This window comes from Kogia breviceps, chromosome 2 (assembly GCF_026419965.1).
Source record: "Kogia breviceps isolate mKogBre1 chromosome 2, mKogBre1 haplotype 1, whole genome shotgun sequence".
Classification (NCBI taxonomy): Eukaryota; Metazoa; Chordata; class Mammalia; order Artiodactyla; family Physeteridae; genus Kogia; species Kogia breviceps.
The window spans coordinates 137,647,344-137,667,163 of record NC_081311.1 but is presented as its reverse complement, the minus strand read 5'-3'; the positions used below and the strand labels follow the sequence as shown (position 1 = coordinate 137,667,163).

Sequence of the window (19,820 nt, the reverse complement as noted above, 5' to 3'; positions counted from 1 at the left end):
ACAAAATTGAGTTATTTGTAATGAGGTGGATGGACCTAGAGTCTGTCTTACAGAGTGAAGTCAGAAAGAGAAAAACAAATACTGTATGCTAACACATATATATGGAATCTAAAAAAAAAAATGGTCATGAAGAACCTAGGGGCAAGACAGCAATAAAGACGCAAACCTACTGGAGCATGGACTTGAGGATATGGGGAGGGGGAAAGATAAGCTGGGACAAAGTGATAAAGTGGCATGGACATATATACAGTACCAAACGTAGAATAGATAGCTAGTGGGAAGCATCCACGTAGCACAGGGAGATCAACTCAGTGCTCTGTGACCAGCTAGAGGAGTGAGATAAGGAGGGTGGGAGGGAGGGAGACGCAAGAGAAAGAGATATGGGGACATATGTATATGTATAACTGATTCAATTTGCTATAAAGCAGAAACTAACACACCATTGTAAAGCAATTATACTCCAATAAAGATGTTTTTAAAAAACTACCAGGGGGGCTTCCCTGGTGGCGCAGTGGTTGAGAGTCCGCCTGCTGATGCAGGAGACACGGGTTCGAGCCCTGGTCCGGGAAGATCCCACATGCCGCGGAGCAACTAAGCCCGTGAGCCATGGCCGCTGGGCCTGCGCGTCCGGAGCCTGTGCTCCGCAACAGGAGAGGCCACAACAGTGAGAGGCCCGCATACCGCAAAAAAAAAAAAAAAAAAAAAAAAAAAAAACTACCAGGGGCTTCCCTGGTGGCACAGTGGTTGAGAGTCCGCCTGCCGATGCAGGGGACACAGGTTCGTGCCCCGGTCCGGGAGGATCCCATATGCCGCGGAGCGGCTGGGCCCGTGAGCCATGGCCACTGAGCCTGCGCGTCCGGAGCCTGTGCTCCGCAACGGGAGAGGCCACAACAGTGAGAGGCTCGTGTACCAAAAAAAAAAAAAAAAAAAACCAATGGCATTTTTCATAGAACTGGAACAAATAATTCTAAAATTTGTACAGAAACAAAAAAGACTACTAATAGCCAAAGCAATCTTGAGAAAGAAGAACAGAGTGGAGGAATCATGCTCCTTGACTTCAGACCATACTACAAACCTACTAAAATTAAAATAGTATGCTACTGGCACAAAACCACATGTATCAATGGAACAGAATAAAGAGTCCAGAAATAAACCCACACACCTATAGTTAATTGATCTTAGATGAAGGAGGCAAGAATACATAATGGGGAAAAGACAGTCTCTTCAATAAGTAGTCTTGGTAAAACAGGACAACTACATGTAAAAGAAAGAAATTAGAACATTTTCTCAGACTATATACAAAAATATACTCAAGAGGGATTGAAGACCTAAATGTAAGACCAGACACCATAAAACTCCTAGAAGAGAACATAGGCAAAACACTCTTTGACATAAATTATAGCAGTATTTTTTCAATCTGTCTCCTAAGGCAAAGAAATAAAAGCAAAAGTGAACAAATGGAACCTAATTAAACTTAAAAGCTTTTGCACAGAAAAGGAAATCAACAAAAATACAACTTATTGAATGGGAGAAAATATTTTCAAATGATATGATCAATAAGGGGTTAACATTCAAAATATATAAACAGTCATAAAACTCCCTATCAAAAAAACAACCCAATAAAAAATGTGTAAAATAGACATTTTTCCAAGGAAGACATACAGATGGCCAATAAGCACATTGAAAGATATTCAGCATCACTAATCAGAGAAATGTCAATCAAAACCACAATGAGATCATCTCACACTTGTCAGAATGGCCATCATCAAAAAGACCACAAATAACAAATGTTGGTGAGGATGTGGAGAAAAGGGAACCCTAGTACAGTGTTTGTGGGAATGCAAATTTGTGAAGCCACTATGGAAGACAGTATGATGGTTCCTCAAAAGAACAAAAATAGAAACTACCAGGAAGATCAATCAAGACGGCAAAGTAGGAAGATGAGGAACTCACCTCCCCCCACGAGCACATCAAAAATATATCTGTGTGTGGAAAAATTCTCACTGAAAACTAACTAGAAACTGCCCGAGAGATCAAGGCTGTAAGAGCCACACAATCAGGTACAAAGGGAAGAGAAATGATCAGGTCAGAACCTGTGCCCCTGGGAAGGAAATCAGACCAAAAGTGAGATTACACAGGAGGAGATCCACCATGGGGAGTGAGTGGTTTGAACCACATATTGGGCACCCCAGTCTTGAGGTGAAGCTGTTCTGTCTGGCCCAAAACCTTGAGAGTGGTAGAAGGTAATAATACTGAGTGGTGTCTGCTCTGGCTCCAAGGGGCCAGAGTGAAGCCACAGGCCCACCCCAGGGAAGAGGCATGAGCCCAGATCCCCTGGGGCTATGTGCTGCTGGGGTGGATCTTGTTTCTGGCCCACAGGGATGCCCTGCTGGGCCTGTAGCCAGGTCAATGCCTCGACTGGCCTGAGCAAGGTGACTGGGCAGGACTGGCTGCAGGCCTGAAGAGGGGTGGGGGGAGGTGATGCTGGGGTACCACTACTCCTGCAGCCACGCAGGCTCTGCAGCCACCACTCCAGCTGTTAGACATCCTCCGTGGCCTGGTTGAGTCAGTCAAACTGGCAAGTAGGGCCTCAAACATGGCTTGGAGACAGGAGGGCTCAGGTTCCCCTAAGGGTCCTGGCTGGCCCAGGCTCATGCTCAGCCCGTCCAGCTGGCTGGAGTTAGTGGAAGTTGAGAGAGGCCCTCTACTGGGTGGGAAGATTAGCCCACCTTGACTGGTTGGAGAGCTGTGGGAAACCCAAACTCCACTCAAGAGGAACATATGCATGTTTGCGTGCTCCTGAGGCAGGGCAGAGAGGCCAGATTGCAAACTGCTGGAGTGGCTGCCCAATTCCCTGCGACCAGCCCTGTGTGTGTGCCCCAGCCTGAGCCCAGTGAACTCTTTAGCCCAACTTATTAAGTCACAGCTCCACACTGGAGCAAGAGCCATCACAACAAAGGAAAGAGCTAGGCCATAAGATGCAGAGGCCACTCAGACCCAAAGCATCATCTGAGTAGGGTGGTGGCCGCCATTGCTGGTGCTTTCACAGGTAGTGTATCAGAAGCATTCCTGATCTCTGATGGCAGGTGGACCACCACAGGCCATGCATCAACATATGCTGAGTTCACATGGGCCCTGCCTGCCCTGCAATGCAGCTCCACACCAGGGTGGGGGTGGCAGATGCTGCGGGGAGAGATCAGATGTGAGGGATGAAAGAGACTCAGACCCGAGCATTGTCTGAGCAGGAGGAAGCTATTACTGGTGCTTGTTCAGGCAGCACACCAAAAGCAGCCTGGACCACTGTCTGTGGACAGACCACCACACCCCATACCCTGTTACAAACTGAGAGCCCTCACAGGGCCCTCTTGCTCTAGCACTGCTCCTGTCAGGGCCAAAGGTGCTGGTGCTGGCATGGAAGACAGCTCACATTTAAAAGGAGCAGAGCCAGCTTGGATATGACCCTCAGGGTTTCTGCTCCAATAATCTGGGACCAGGGCCTGCCTCTGACAGGTGATGGACCCTGAGCAGAGGGGAATCCCTGCCTCACACCTGGATCTGGCCCTAGTGTCCCTCCATCTCCAGCCCCACCTCCTACCAAGGTTATAGCTGCTAGCACACCCTGAGGTAAGATGTGACTAGTGTTCATGTCAAATCCAGCTCTCCTACCAAAGCCACTGGACACAGGCAGATTGTATAGGGCTACTTCCACATAAGAATACTACTTCAAGACTGCAATATTTAACTGTTTCACCTAAATTCATAGAGACAGAGAAAGTTAAACAAAATGAGAAAACAGAGAAACTAGTCTCCATTGAAAGAACAAGAGAAAATCCCTGAAAACATAATGAAACAGAAACAATTTATCAGATAAAGAGTTCAAAGCATTAGTAATAAGGATGCTAACTGAACTAGATGAACACAGTGAGAATTTTAACAAGGAACTGGGAAATATTAAAAAGAACCCATCAGAACTGAAGAATACAATAACTGAAATGAAAAACACACTAGAAGGAATTGATAGCAGACCAAGGGATAAGGAAGAATGCATAAGTGACCTAGAAGATAGAATGGAAATCATCCAATCAGAACAGCAAAAAGGAAAAAAACAATAGTTTAAGAGATCTCTGGGATAACATCAAGCATCACAACATTCCCATTATAGAGGTCCCAGAAGGAGAAGAGAGAAAGGGGTTGACAAGGTATTTGAGATTATGGCTAAAATCTTCACAAACCTGAAAAAATATATCCAAGTACAGGAAGCACAGAGGGTCCCAAACAAGATGAACCCAAACAGACCCACATCAAAACATATCATAATTAAAACAGCAATAGTTAGAGAATTCTAAAAGTAGCAAGAGAAAAACCAAAGTCATGTGCAAGGGAACCTCCTAAGGCTATCAGCTGATTTCTCTGTAGAAGCTTTGCAGGCCAGAAGGGAGTGGTATGATATATTCAAAGTGCTGAAAGGGAAAAATCTGTAACCCAGATTGAAGAATTGAAGGAGAGATAAAGAACTTCTCAGACAAACAAAACTAAGAATTCATCAATACTAAACCTACACTAAAAATATGTTAAATGGTCTTCTAATTATTTTGTGTGTGTGTGGTACGTGGGCCTCTCACTGTTGTGGCCTCTCCCGTTGCGGAGCACAGGCTCCGGATGTGCAGGCTCAGCAGCCATGGCTCACGGGCCCAGCCGCTCCGCGGCATGTGGGATCTTCCCGGACCAGGGCACGAACCCGTGTCCCCTGCATCGGCAGGCGGATTCTCAACCACTGTGCCACCAGGGAAGCCCTGGTCTTCTTTAAGTGGGAAAAAAAAAAGGCTATAACAAGAAGTAAGAATCTATAGGAAAGGAAAAATTCTATTAGGAAAGGCAAATTTATAGTAAAGGCTGAGGATCAACCACTCAAATTAGCTAGTATGAAGATTAAAAGACAAAAAATTATAAAAGCAACTATAACTGCAACAAACAGTGAAGGGATAAACATGAAGATATAAATTATGACATCAAAACACAAAATGTGAAGGAGGGGAGTAAAAAAAAAGTAGATATTTTAGAATGTGTTTGAACTTAAATATTTAATTACTTTAAATGTCAATGGACTAAATGCTCCAAAAAACATGGGGTGGTTGATTGGATGAAAAAACAAGACCCATCCATATGCTACTTACAAGACACTTACTTCAGAGCTAAAGACACATACAGGCTGAAAGTGAGGGAATGCAAAAAGTTATTTCATGCAAACAGAAATAAGAAACAGGTGTAGTAACACTCATATCAGACCAAATAGCCCTTAAAACAAAGTCTGTAACAAAAGACAAAAAGGGCATTATATAATGACAAAGGGATCAATACAAGAATCAACACAAGGAGAGGATATTATACTCATTAACATAAAGGCATCCAATAGAGGAACACCTAAATATATAAAGCAAACATTAACAGACATAAAGGGAGAAATTGACAATAATATAATAATAGTAGGAGACTTTAATATCTCACTTACATCAATGGAGAGATCATCCAGAAAAAAAATTCAGTAAGGAATGGTCTTAATTGACAAAATAGACCAGTTAGACTTAATAGATATTACAGGACCTTCCATCCCAAACACAGTAGAATACACATTCTTTAAGTGCACACAGGACATTCTCCAGGATAGATGACATGCTAGGCCATGAAACTATTCTTGACAAATTTGAGAACATAGAAATTACATCAAGCATTTTTTCGACTGCAATGGTATGAAACTATAAGTCAGTTACAGAAAGAAAAATGGGAAAGCACAAACATGTGGAAACTAACAACATTCTACTAAAAAACCAATGGATCAATGATGAAATCAAAGAGGAAATCCAAAAACACCTTGAGACAAATGAAAATGGAAACACAACTTTCCAAAATCTATGCAGCAAAAGCATTTCTAGGAGGGAAGTTTATAGAAATACAGGCCTACCTCAAGAAACAAGAAAAATTTCAAATACACAATCTAAATCTACCATCTAACAAAATTAGAAAAAGAACAAATGAAGCCCAAGGTCAGCAGAAGGAAAGAAATAAGATCAGAGAGGAACTAAATTAAATAGAGATTAAAGAAACAACAGAAAATGATCAATGAAATTAAGATCTGTTTCTTGGAAAAGATCAACAAAATTGATAAACTTTAGCCAGGCTCATCATGAAGAAAAGAGAAAGGACCAAATAAACAAAATAAGAAATAATAGAGGAGAAACAATCACCAATACCACAGAGATACAAAAAAATCATAAGAGAATGCTATTCACAGTTATATGGCAACAATTCAAACAACTTAGAAGGAATGGACAAATTTCTAGAAACATACAACCTACCAAGACTGAATCAGAAAGACAATTTGAACTGACAAATCACTAGTAGTGAAATTGAATTTGTAGTTTAAAAAAACAACTCCCAGCAAAAAAACAAAAAAGGTCCAGGACTGGATAGCTCAACAGTGGAACTGTATCAAAGTAGAGCTAATATTATCCTTCTCAAACCATTCAAAAAATTGAAGAGGATGGGTCCTCTCAAATTCATTCTACAAGGCCACCATTACCCCAATACCCAAACCAAACAAAGGCACTACTAAAAAAAAGAAAAGAAAAGAAAATTACAGGCCAATATCTTTGATGAATATAGATGCAAACATCCTCAAAATATCAGCAAACTGATTTTATATATATATATGCACACACACACACACCATATATATATATATATATATATATATATATATATACATACACACACAAAAGGGATCATACATCTTGATCAAGTGGGATTTATTTCAGGGATGCAGGGATGATTCAATATTCACAAAAATCAACATGATACATCACAATAACAAAAAGGATAAAAATCACATGATCATCTCAATGGATGCAGAAAAAGCATTTGACAAAATACAATATCCATTCATGATAAAAACTCTCAAAAATGGTATAGAGGGAATATATATTGACACAATAAAGGCCATTTATGACAAACCCACAGCTAACATCATACTCAACAGTGAAAAGCTGAAAGCCTTTCCTCTAAAATCAACAAGACAAAAATGCCCACTCTTGCAACTTCTATTTAACATAGTATTGGAAGTCCAAGCCACAGCAATCAGACAAGAAATAAAAGGCATCCAAATTGGAAGGGAAGAAGTAAAAGTGTCACTACTTGTGAATAACATGCTAATATAAAAACCCTTCAGTCTCCACCAAAAAATTATTAGAATAAGTGAATTCTGTAAAGTTGCAGGATACAAGATTAATATACATAAATCTCTCTCTTTTCTATGAACTAATAATGAACTATCAGAAAGAGAAAGCAAAAAAAAACCCCAATAACTTTAAAAATTGAATTAAAAAAAACCTAGGAATAAACTTAGGAGGTGAGACAACTATACTCTTAAAATTACAAAACATTGATGAAGGAAATTGATGATAAAAAGGGAAAGATATCCCATGTTCTTGGACTGGAAGAATCAATATTATTAAAATGGCCATACCACCCAAAGCAACCTATGGATTTAATGCAATCCCTATCAAAATACACAGGACATTTTTCACAGAACTAGAATAAATAATCCTAAAATTTATATGGAACAACAAAAGACCCCAAATATCCAAAGAAATCTTGAGAAAAAAAGAACAAAGCTGGCAGTATCATGCTCCCTGACTTCAGAACATACTACAAAGTTACAGTGATCAAAACACCATGGTACTGACACAAAACCAGAAACATAGATCCATGGAATAGAATAGAGAGCCCAGAAATAAACCCACACAGTTATGGTCAATCAATCTACAACAAAGGAGGCAAGAACATACAATGCAGAAAAGACAGTCACTTTAAAAAGTGGTGCTGAGAAAACTGGATAGCTACACGTAAAAGAATGAGCTTAGAGCATTTCCTCACACCAATACAAAAATATACTCAAAATTGATTAAAGGCCTAAATGTAAAACCTGAAACCCTAAAACTTCTAGAAGAAAACATAGGCAAAGCACTCTTTGACATAAATTTTAGCAATATTTGTTGTCATCTCCTAAGGCAAAGGAAATAAGAGCAAAAATGAACAAATGGAAACTAATTAAACTTAAAAGCTTTTATTCAGTAAAGGAAACCTTTGACAAAATGAACCACCTGCTGAATGGGAGAAAGTACTTGCAAATGATATGACAAATAAGGAGTCAATATCCAAAGTATATAAACAGGTCATACAATTAATCAAAAAAAAAACCCCTCAATTAAAAAACGGGAGGACCTGAATAGACATTTTTCCAAAGAAGACATTCTTTTCCAAAGGGGACATTCATGTGCCAATAGGCACATGAAAGATGTTCAACATCACTAATCATGGAAATGCAAATCAAAACCACAATGAGAGATCGCCTCACATCTGTCACAATGGTTATCATCAAAAAGTCTACAAATAACAAATCCTGGAAATGGTGTGGAGAAAAGGGAACCCTCCTACACTATTTGTGAGAATGTAAAGTTGTGCAGCCACTATGGAGAACAGTACAGAGGTTCCTCAAAAAACCAAAAATAGAACTACTATCTGATCTAAGCAATTCCACTCTCGGTTATGTATCCAAAAAAAAAAAAAAAAAAGCCCTTGAAAACACTCATTCAAAAAGATACATGCACCCCAATGTTCATAGCAGAATATTTACAATACCCAAGATATAGAGGCAACCCAAGTGCCAATTGATAGATGAATGGATAAAGATGTGTTATATACATATATATGCACACAATGGAGTATTAGTAATAAAAATGAAATTCTGCCATTTGCAACAACGTGGATGAACTTACAGAGTATTATGCTTACTGAAATAAGTCAGAGAAAGACAAATACTGTATGCTATCACTGACACGTGGAATCTAAAAAATAAAACAAACAAATATATGGGAAAATAGAAACAGACTCAGATATAGGGAACAAATTAGTGGTTACCAATGGGGAGAGGGAAGGGGAATGGAAAAGATAGGGGTAGGGGATTAAGAGGTACAAAATACTATGTATAAAATAAGTTACAAGCGTATATTGTACAGCACAGGGAATACAGCCAATATTTTATGATTATTTAAAATTGAACATAATCTATAAAAATTTTTAATTACTACATTGTACACCTGAAAATAATATAATACTGTATATCAACTATACCTTATTTAAAAATAATTTTGATATTGTAAAACCTTGAAAGTTTCTCAGGGACTCCCCAAAAGTCCTTGGACAAGATATCGAGAACCACTGCGGAGGACAAAAGAGACTGGGGTCCCAATATAACTGCATGGAACAGAATCCTCTAACCCCGACACCCCAGACCACCTACCAACATATACCTTCATGTGGATGATAAATAAATCTTCTATCTTCAGTTAGCCACTGTACTTTGATCTCCATTTATGCAGTCAAACCAACAGCCTAAGACAATCATGTGACTAGCAGGGTTGTTTTTTTTTAAAGCAGTTAAGAATGAAGTGATATTTCTCGTACAAAAGTGTGAACTAAAAGTGGAAAATAAACTGTAGATTTAGAAAGCCTCCACTATCAAAATAAATGGAAGGAAGTGCCTCTCCTTATGGAAGTTAGGAATGTTTCCAAGCTTTCAGATCTGAAGTGTGCCTGTTTCATTTTGTCTGGTCCACTTTGCTCACTTAGGATACTTGGTGACCCCAGTAGGTAAATGAGTCAGTGGAGAGCCATTGGAAGGTTTTTGGTAGGGAAGTGATGTGATCAGAGCAATGTTTCAGAAAGAGCAATCGGATAGCCCTGAGCAAGTGGACTGGAAGAAGAGAGGCTAGCAATGGGAGAGCTGGGCAGACGTAAGGTACCATAAGATTCTAGGAGAATAATGAGTCTGGATTAGGTCAGTGGAGAGGAGGAGGAGGAGTGGATTGAGAGTATTAATGCCTGGATCACAGTTCCTACACTGTAATAGTTACAGAGAACCATGGCACAGAGCACAGCCCAACTCTGCACCTAGAATATTCCTTAGGATGGCTTGTTTTCAGAGCCCTGTCTGCTGGTCTGGACCATGTCAAAACATTAAGGATCCCTTTAAGTCTTTCCTGAAGCTGCCTAAAGCTGATCCCGTGTTTCCTTCCCCAGAGCCAAATTATCCCACTCTCCACCTCCACACGCTGATGGATCTGAAACAGAGAGCACACCACACGTGGCCACATCTCACCTCTTAGTAGGTGGCAGCAGTAAAAGAGTTGCCCCCTCCGGCTGCCTGCCTTATAATCCCACCAAAAGTCCCTGCCTCCCAGTCCTGGGAAGAGAACAAGGGGGTCACTGCTCTGGGCTGTGTCCCTTACCTGAGTTCAAGATGTCCTCGATGGTTCTTTGAATTTATCATAGTCCTCCTTCCTGCAATCTGGAATGAAATATTAGTGTGCTCAGCAATAGAAAGGATAACAGCCAACATGTACATATTGTTTACAATGTGCCAGGTACACCTTTAAGTGCTTTATATACACGAAGTTGTTTAATCCTCAAAACAACCTTTGAAGACAGGTAGTAGTATCATCCCCATACAGATGATGGAACTTAAGCACAGGATATTGAATAACTTGCTGATATCATATGTCTAGTAACTGAAGGAGCTTGGATTTAAGCCAGGTCATCTGTCTCCAAAACCCTGCAGTCTTAACCATGACATTCGACCATCTCAAATACGGTGCCCAGGGTTCATGCCTGGGTTCTGGAGGATAGCCATTCCCAAGAATGTGAGAAAAAGAGAAGGCAGGGAGGGCTTGATATTATATTCACAGCACCTAATACCGAAACAAACAGAACTGGAGAAAAATCAATTTGATTCTCTTTCTGTGCCTTTACAACACATGCCCAAATTCATCGGATCTCTTGTGTCAGAACTAGAATGGAATGAAATACAAGTCTAAAGTGAGGAGTCTGGAGTGCTGGACTATTGGTTTTAAATCCAATCAGGAGCTTTCATTTATAACTTGCTGAAAAGCAGGGAGAAGTGTTCCTGGTTCCAGGTTGCTACTGGGCTTCTAATTACCCACTCAGAAAGGAATCTCTCACCCGGGCCAACACCGTGGTGCATTCACAGCCTTACTTGTGTGTTCTAAAGAAGATGGCAAAGCCCTCTACTCTCTCTTCACCAGGGAGCTGCCTGATAGCCGGGGTCCTTGAATCTCCAGGTTTTATCAGTAGATGAGATAATTAGGCACAGCTGGTCAAAGGCCATCCATGTGTTTTTCTTCCAGAATGATTCTGAGTTTTTATTTGTGGAATCCATGTTTATGCCTTTGGCAGCCAGGCCAGTTTTCTACATATTTAAAATACCAACTCAAACCTTGCCAGCACTGATACCTTTTCATCCTGCAGTAAGGCAGAATCTCCTTCCTGAGGTCTTCACAGTACCTTGACCATACTTTACTTTAGCACTTACTAAATCACATTATTACTGATTGCTTAAATAACTGTTATTCCACCAGATTATGAGCCTCTCTAAGACAAGTGTTACCAAACTAGGTTTGTTTTGCTTGATGAACAGCAAGCCAACACTCTGATCCCGAGGTTTGCAAGTGAAGAGAGGGTTTATTCACAAGGCAGCCAAGCGAGAAAATGGGAGAATAAACCTCTGATCAGCCTACCCCTAGGCAAGGGGCTCAGGGTATTTATGGGGTAAAGAATAAAGAAGCAGAGCATGGGGAGCATAGCACAAGGTGACTGGAAAAAGTCGTGGTCATAGTCACTCTGTGCAGGTGTAACTAGGCTATGGGCCTCTGCACGTTCTGAAAGGTGGAGTTTTTGGCCCTTTGATGTCAAAAGGTCATCGAGCTCAAACACTCATGCATGCCCAGTTGGAGAGTCGGTGTTGATATAGCCCTGATATCTATACATAAAATTGATACTAAAATGAGCACCAGGATTCCAAAAATGCATCAATGGGATATGCAGACTAACCACATTTTTAACCAGCTCAAGTTAATCTAGACACAGCTGACTCCAAGTTCCTGGAAAATAACTCAGGCAAACATCTTATTGTTTAGGCTATGTGCCACTCGGAGGACAGGCGAGTCTTAAAACGACTTTGGTTAGTGAAGGCAGGTGAAATGGATTTGACTAATTACCGCCCACAGTTTCACAAGGACTGTGCCCCATCCATCTTCTGTACTGAGCACAGGGGCCGTACACATAGTAGGTCCCAGGGTTGGTGAAAGAAAAACAAAAGAATGGAAAGTGAGAATGAGAGGCAGATAATGGTGTTAACACCTTTATATGATTCAAGATGTCCTGAGAACAGCCCTCCTGTCCCCGAGCAATCTTCTTCCTGGTCCTGCTTCTGTGACATTCTACTATAATCAAGGAGTTTTGGAAATACAAGTAGCTCTGGGAAAATAATTCTTCCTCAACCTATAGCTATTGATATAGGATGGAATGATGTTTAAAAGGTGCTTTGCAGGGTAGAAAGAGACTGGGAAAGATTGGGCTGTGATGTTGCCAACGATGGGTTGTGTCAGGCAGAGGGAAAAAGCCAGAGACAGTAAATGTCTTGGTAGGTAGAGGAGAGAAGGGTAAGGGAAGGGGAATGGGAGGATTTAAGGCAAATTTCCTTACATCATAATTGTCTCTAGAACCAGCCCAGAAGGGAAAAACATATGATTATACTGCATATCTCATTGATGCATTTTTGGAATCCTGGTGCTTATTTCAGTATCAATTTTATGTGTAGATATCAGGGTTAGACCAACTAGTCTAATTCTCTTGGAAATGTGGCACCCAATGAACCAAACTGCTGAAGTGTCTAATTCAGTGCTTTCAAGGCCAAAGCAAATGCTCCACATTTAGCCTTCTTTTTTCTGAATAAACTAATCAATCCACTGGATGAACCCACATTTCCTTTCCACAGCCAAATCCCAAATAATATGATGATTTTTCAGTTCCCAATGGCAGTTTAGTCTGGACCTGGTTGTGCTATATGACTTGGTGGCTTAGTGGGCACTTCGAGACCTTCATAACTGCAGAGACCTGGGAAAACACAGCACATTGAGCTGCTCTGTGCTGTGGACGGGAGGCTCATTTCTGCAGGACTCCAGACTTCCCACTCCTTATCCACCACCTTCCTTCCACTGTTGTTTGCTTCTCCCCTCCCCTGTTGCTTACCTTCAGTGTCATTTCCTCTTCCAAAGCCACCGGCTCCTCCTTGCCTTTGAGCTTCTAGGTGCCAGCTCTCTAAGATTTGACCTCGGGACCTGCCAAATCAGAGCTGGGATGGCTTCTCCCATCTGCAGCAAAAGCCATTTCGAAAAGCAGACAGAGCGCTGGGCTTCTCATATCTTCCTTGCTGCATGTGTTTGTGGCTGCAAAAACCAATTACTGAAGCTCAGCTGTAAGAAATGAAATTTAGTCACAGGTAAAGTTCATGAACACGGTATTAGCTGCAGAATGTGTGTGGTGGCATCTTTTACAAATGAATGCATATCCTCAATCCTGCTCCTTTTACAAATAAGCCATCTCCAGAGCGATGTTGATGGCAAAAACAGAAGTAGTTTTAACGGCACGGCAGCCACAAAGCTGCTCAGAATAATGAGCTATGGCACGTAGCACTTTATCTTCATCTGATTTTTCCCTCTGCTTGTTTATAGCATCTGAAATGCCCATATTCCCTTGGGATCAAGCAGACTTATAGCCCTGCAGGACAAACTCTCCCCTCTACACTTTCTGGGTTAATATTTGAAGCTGCTGCACCAAGAGGAATTGTTGCATAGAGAGAACACAGAAAGCAAATGAGGGCACATTTGGATACCATTTAGACTTTCCTAGCACCAGTCCTGAGAATGACTGTATACTCTCTTCCAATTGCCCCAGAATGATTTGGAAAACCAAGGACCAAAACATCACATTTAGTTGACCTGTTTACACTAGAGAGAAACTTTGGTAAAAATACATTTTTTAGTGAGAAAGCAACTTGATTTGATAATTTGTGCTTCCATAGAGAAGTTACACCTGGTAGTCCCCTCAATATCAACTGTTATCCTAGGTGAAAAGGGAAAGCTTTTTAAAACCAGATCTAAAAGGACCTTGAAGAGGCCTTGAGAAGTCAGACTTTTCAGGCTGTTGGCTTATTGTTCAAACCATACAAGAGGTATCTGTATGGGTCACTTAGATCCTTGATTGAGCCATGGCCTCTGCTAGTGGTGGTTCTCCTTGGTTTGCCTCCCTACAGAAGGCATGCTGACTTACCAGGTTGAGTGTTGGTTTCCACTGCCAGCTCTTTTATGCATACTGCTGGATAGTACTAGGTTAATCCTACAATCTTATCTAACTGCTTTTAACTCTCCTTTGTTCTTTACTTTCTACTTGGAGCCACTATGAGGTAAAAAAAGAAAAAAAAAAGCCTGAAGGAAGCTTAAACTTGAAAACAGAGTTTGTTATGAAACTTTGCAAATGCTTGCAGAGACCTCTATCCACTCAGCTCTTCTCACTTTTGGCCAATGCCTCAGTGCTTCCTTTACTGGGGGGAAAAACGTCTACAGTTGTGTGTTTTCTTGTTTACCCTCTGGTCTGTTCAAAATTCCATCTGCATATGAATACCCTGCTCTTTTTTATGATCTCAGGTGGTGTCTAACCTTTCTTTCCCAGGCTAATTAGTCAACTTGAGTTCTTAAATCCATACTCTCCTTTTCCGTGGTGCCTTTGCTCCACTACCTTTCCTCTTCCCTGGTACCTTCAGTTTCTACTCCTGCCTTGGCTCCCCTTCCTAACTGCCTGCAGATATGCACACACCTGTGCCTGGGAAGATTTCCCAAGCTATCCTGCTACTTTACTTCTGCTTTTCCCTACCAAGACTCTTGACCATATGCCACCCAGCCTCCACCTCCAGTAATAGTAATACTAATAAAGAAATGATGTTACCAAACCAGGTTCATATTGCCTGATGCACAGCAAGCCAAAATGCTAAGACACCGAGGTTTGCAGCAGAGCGGGTATATTCACAAGGCAAACCAAGCAAGGAGATGGAGGATAAGTCTCACCTCTGCCTTACGGAAAACAAGGGGTATGGGGTATTTATGGGATAAAGAATAAAGAATCAGGGTGGTCTGAGGAGAGCGGAAGGGCAATTGGGAAAAGGTGCAGTAATCATCATTCTGCACAGGCTTAACTATGCTACAAGGCTCTGCCTGTTCAAAAAGTGGAGGCACTTAGCACGCTCTGAGGGTGGAGTTTTCGGCCCTCTGACGTCAAAAGATCACTGAGTCTGACACACGCGCATGCCCAGCTGGAGGCTCCGTGGTTCTCTGCGGTCTTAACCAGCTCAGCTGGAACTAGACTCAGCTGACTCCAAGCTGCCGGAAAACAACTTGGACAAACTTTTTTTTTTTTTAACATCTTTATTGGAGTATAATTGCTTTACAATGGTGTGTTAGTTTCTGCTTTACAACAAAGTGAATCAGTTATACATATACATATGTTCCCATATCTCCTCCCTCTCTCTTGCGTCTCCCTCCCTCCCATCCTCCCTATCCCACCCCTCTAGGTGGTCACAAAGCACCGAGCTGATCTCCCTGTGCCATGCGGCTGCTTCCCACTAGCTATGCACCCTACGTTTGGTAGTGTATATATGTCCATGCCACTCTCTCACTTCGTCACAGCTTACCCTTCCCTCTCCCCATATCCTCAAGTCCATGCTCTAGTAGGTCTGTGTTTTATTCCCATCCTACCCCTAGGCTCTTCATGACATTTTCCCCCTTAGATTCCATATATATGTGTTAGCATACAGTATGTGTTTTTCTCCTTATGACTTACTTCACTCTGTATGACAGACTCCAGATCCATCCACCTCACTACAAATAACTCAGTTTCATTTCTTTTTATGGCTGAGTAATATTCCATTGTATATATGTGCCACATCTTCTTTATCCATTCATCTGTTGAAGTCTTTTGTAGATGACCTTGATTAGTGAAGGCAGGTAAAATGAATTTGACTAATGATTACCCATGGTTTCAATGATAAATAACATTTGAGTGCCTACTCCATGCCTACACTGTCTTAGAAATGTATACACATTGTCCTTTAGCCTCATAAAAACCTTATGAGTTAGCTACTATTATTACCATTATTATCTCCACTTTAAAGATGGGGAGATGGAGGCATAAAGGAGTTAAGCATCTTGCACAAGATCACACAGTAAGCTTGGAGCAGAGATGGGACTGAAATCCAGGTAGTCAGCTCTCAGGACCCACAGTTTACATCACTATCTTGTACTTTCTTCTCTCTTGTTCTGCAAATAGACCTCCCAGCATTCTGAACCCATATGCAAGAAGTGCACTGACCTCATAAGAGTTGAACCCACTGACATTATCAGTTTCTTGTTCTCATCAACCTTTCTGAAGTATCTGATACGGTTGATCTTCTGTTCCCATCTTCTTTTCGACCCTCTCCTCTCGTTTGGCTCTCACAGCACCATACTGTTATAGTTCTTATCCATTCTCTCTGACCTTTCTTTCTCTGTCCTCTTCACTAACTCCATTTTCTGCCCTTAATATATATGAGCATGCCTGAGACGTTGCCACTCTTAATATAAAGTCTCTCACCCCATGCCTTCAACTGTGTCTACTGCCACTGAATCTTAGTTCTATAGCTTTAGCTCCACTGTCCCTCCTGGCACCAGGCTTGTATTTCCAACTGAATGGTGAACTTTTCCACTAGATTATATCATCTTCACTTCAAATGCACTATGTTAATATAAGTGAATCATATTTTCTCCAAATTACTAAAGCGTTGTTCTTCTCTGCCCTCCACCTCTGCTTTTGTTCAATGGTGCTATTACTCATCTAGTCACTGGGCTTAAAATGTGGATGTCATCTCTGAAGACTCCCTCCTTGTCACCATTTAGCATTATCTACTCAAAATTAAGTCTTTTCAGTTCTTACTTTCATGATGCTCACAACTTTCTCTTCTATTCTATTGTCTTTCCAATGCCAGCACCCTAGAAGATGTCCTTATTAGCTAATGCTTGGCCTACAGTTTTAGCCAGTCTCTGACCTTCTTTGCTCTCTTGCTGACCCCAATCTATATGGCTGGCTGCCAAAATGTCATCAATCCAAAACACTGCTTCCATCAAATTATAACCCTGCTCATAAATCTAAAGAGGATTCCTATGAGAAAGTCCCAAACTCATTAGCCTGGCATTTAATGCCCTCTCTAAGCTGAACACAGTTTGTCTTTCCAGCTTTCTGCCCTCTACTCCAAGTGGGCTCTGCCTATATCCAAACATATTCAGCACACTGTTGTGTCCACACCATGGCTCTTCCTTCCTGGGATGATACCCTTGCTCTTCTCCACAGACTACTAAAATTTCAGGATCCAGCTTCAGTTCTTGTTTCTTCAATCAATATTATGACCACATTCTCCTAGAAGTGAGCTCCTTCCTCTGAATTCTATAGTAATGATCATCTATGCTATCAATGTAGCACTAAGCATTTCCTGCCTATATTTTCATGTGATATGCATTTCCTCCCCAACTCTTTTTTTCAAACACATTGTGCAGTTGTTAGAATCTGGGTACTATATTAGGTGTTTTAAAGTCACCATATTTTAATAATATATTGAGAAGTAGGTATTTTATCTGTACTTTACAGTTAAGGAAACTGAGTCTCTGAGAAGTTAAGTAAATTGGCTAAGGAAGCAGCTAACATGAATCTAAGCAGGGATTTTAACGAGGGAATGTGACTCTGGAGCCCATTCTGTTTCTGTTGCACCACATCATGTCCTTTCAACTGCCTTGAGGGCAATGATCCAGTTTTATATCTCTCTGTATACTCCATGGTTCCTAGCACAGCTCTTGAACATACTGCTCAAAAATGTTGCTGTGTGAAAGATGGTGCTGCCAAAAAATTAAAATTTCCTAATATAAAAAGCCCGGGTCCTCCATAGGAGCCCATTGTCAACATGGGAAAGGAGGGGCATCAGTCTGCCATAACAGCCTCATTGTCAGTGGGGTGTAGCTGCAGCCACAGTGGGTTCTGTGAACTCTGTGGGCATGAACATGCAGAGGTGGGGCTGAAATATGAGCCAGTTACTGGCAATCCACTGTGGGCCTGGGGAGGCAGCCCTGTTGGGTTCTCACTCTGGTGGATTTTGGGACCAGGACTGTGTACATATTCCTGAGTTGATTATCTGTGGGTTCAGGGGACGCAGCTCCTGAGGGGTTTTATGAGTGTGCATCGGTACCTAAGAGACATCTGAGCCAATGATTGGAGTCCACAAGTGGAAGTGGCTTCCGAGGGCAGCACCAGCAACAGTGATCTTTGTGGGCACACACACTAGGTGGCAGGTGGCATCACAGAATCAGACGTCCTGGCGGACATCTCCTGGTGAAGAACACACACAGTGGCTCCTTTCCCAGCGAGAATGCTCTAGTTCTGCCTACCTCACAATGCAGATTAGAACCAGACCTGGGGGCTTCTACTCCAACAGCTGGAGAGCAGACTCTGACCCCAACAGGGCTGTGACAACCATAGAGCAGAGAGGAGGCCCTGCCCAACATCCAGTGCAGGCTCTGGTCACCACAACACCAAACACACCCCCTATCAAGGGGACAAGGGCCAGCACACACTGAGGAAAGACGTGGCAAGAATCCATACCAAAAACAGCCCTCACACCAAAAATACTGGACTCAAGCAGGCTACACAGGGACAGTCCAACATAAAAAACAGCCCTTCAAAACCACGGTTGATAGCTGTTTCTCCTAGATTTATAGAGTCAGAGAAATATAAGAAAAATGAAAAAGCAAAGGAACTATTCCCAATTAAATGAACAAGAGAAATCCCCTGAAAGGAGAAACAGTGAAACAGACTGCTCCACTCTGAAATGCTGAAAGAATTAAGAAAGGCTATCAATAGAACTGTGGATCACTAACAAGGAACTAGAAACTGTAAGGAGAAACCAATCAAAATCAGACAACTCAATTGCTGAGATGAAAACCAAGTTAAAGACAATAAATAGCAAACTAAATAATGCAGAAGGATGAATAAGTGATCTGGAAGAAGAATAACAAATCACCCAATCAGAACAGCAGACAGAAAAACAAAAGAAAAAAAATGAAAGCACCATATGATATCTATGGGATAATACAAAGCATGACAATTTATACATAATAGGAATCCCAGAAGGTGAAGAAAGAGAAAAGGGTGTCAAAAATGTATTTGAAGAAATTATGGCTAAAAACTTCCCAAACTTAAAAGAGAAAACAGACATCAAGGTATAGGAAGCACAGAGGGTCCCAAACAAGATGAACCCAAACCAAGACATATTATAATTAAGATGGCAAAAGTTAAAGAGAGAATTCTAAAGGCAGAAAGGGAAAAAAAAAAGTCAGTTATGAGGGTACCTCATCAGCTGATTTCTCTACAGAAACTTTGCAGGCCAGAAGGAAGTGGCAAGATACATTAAAAGTCCTGAGAGGGAAAAACCTGCAACCTGGGATACACTACCCAGCAAGATTATCATTTAGAATATGAGAGATATAGAACTTCTCAGACAAGTAAAAACCAAAAGAATATAGCAGTACTAAACCTATCTTAAAAGAAATATTGAAAGTTCTTCTCTAGAGACAAAAGAAGCAAGAATCTATAGGAAAGGGAAAATCAGAATTGGAAAGGTAAATATGTAAAAGTATTGAAGATTACTTTAAAAAGCCAGTACATAGATTAAAAAACAATAAAAAAATTCTGTGAAATTGATTATAATTACAATGAGCAGTAAAAGGATAAACATGAAGATATAAAATAGGACCTCAAACATCACAAAATGTTGGGGA

The 19,820-nt window shown here is 41.2% G+C and overlaps 1 long non-coding RNA gene across 1 annotated transcript in view; it reads right to left on the bottom strand.

Annotated features, from left to right (window-relative positions):
* LOC131750909 (uncharacterized) overlaps positions 1–13,385 on the bottom strand; it is a 72,303-nt gene extending 58,918 nt beyond the window's left edge. Inside the window, exons 1-2 of the long non-coding RNA XR_009334018.2 lie at positions 13,162–13,385; positions 10,344–10,402 (exon numbers count right to left, since the gene is read on the bottom strand). This is a non-coding gene — a long non-coding RNA (uncharacterized lncRNA). The remainder of the gene's footprint in view (positions 1–10,343; positions 10,403–13,161) is intronic.
* Positions 13,386–19,820: the final 6,435 nt, after the last annotated feature.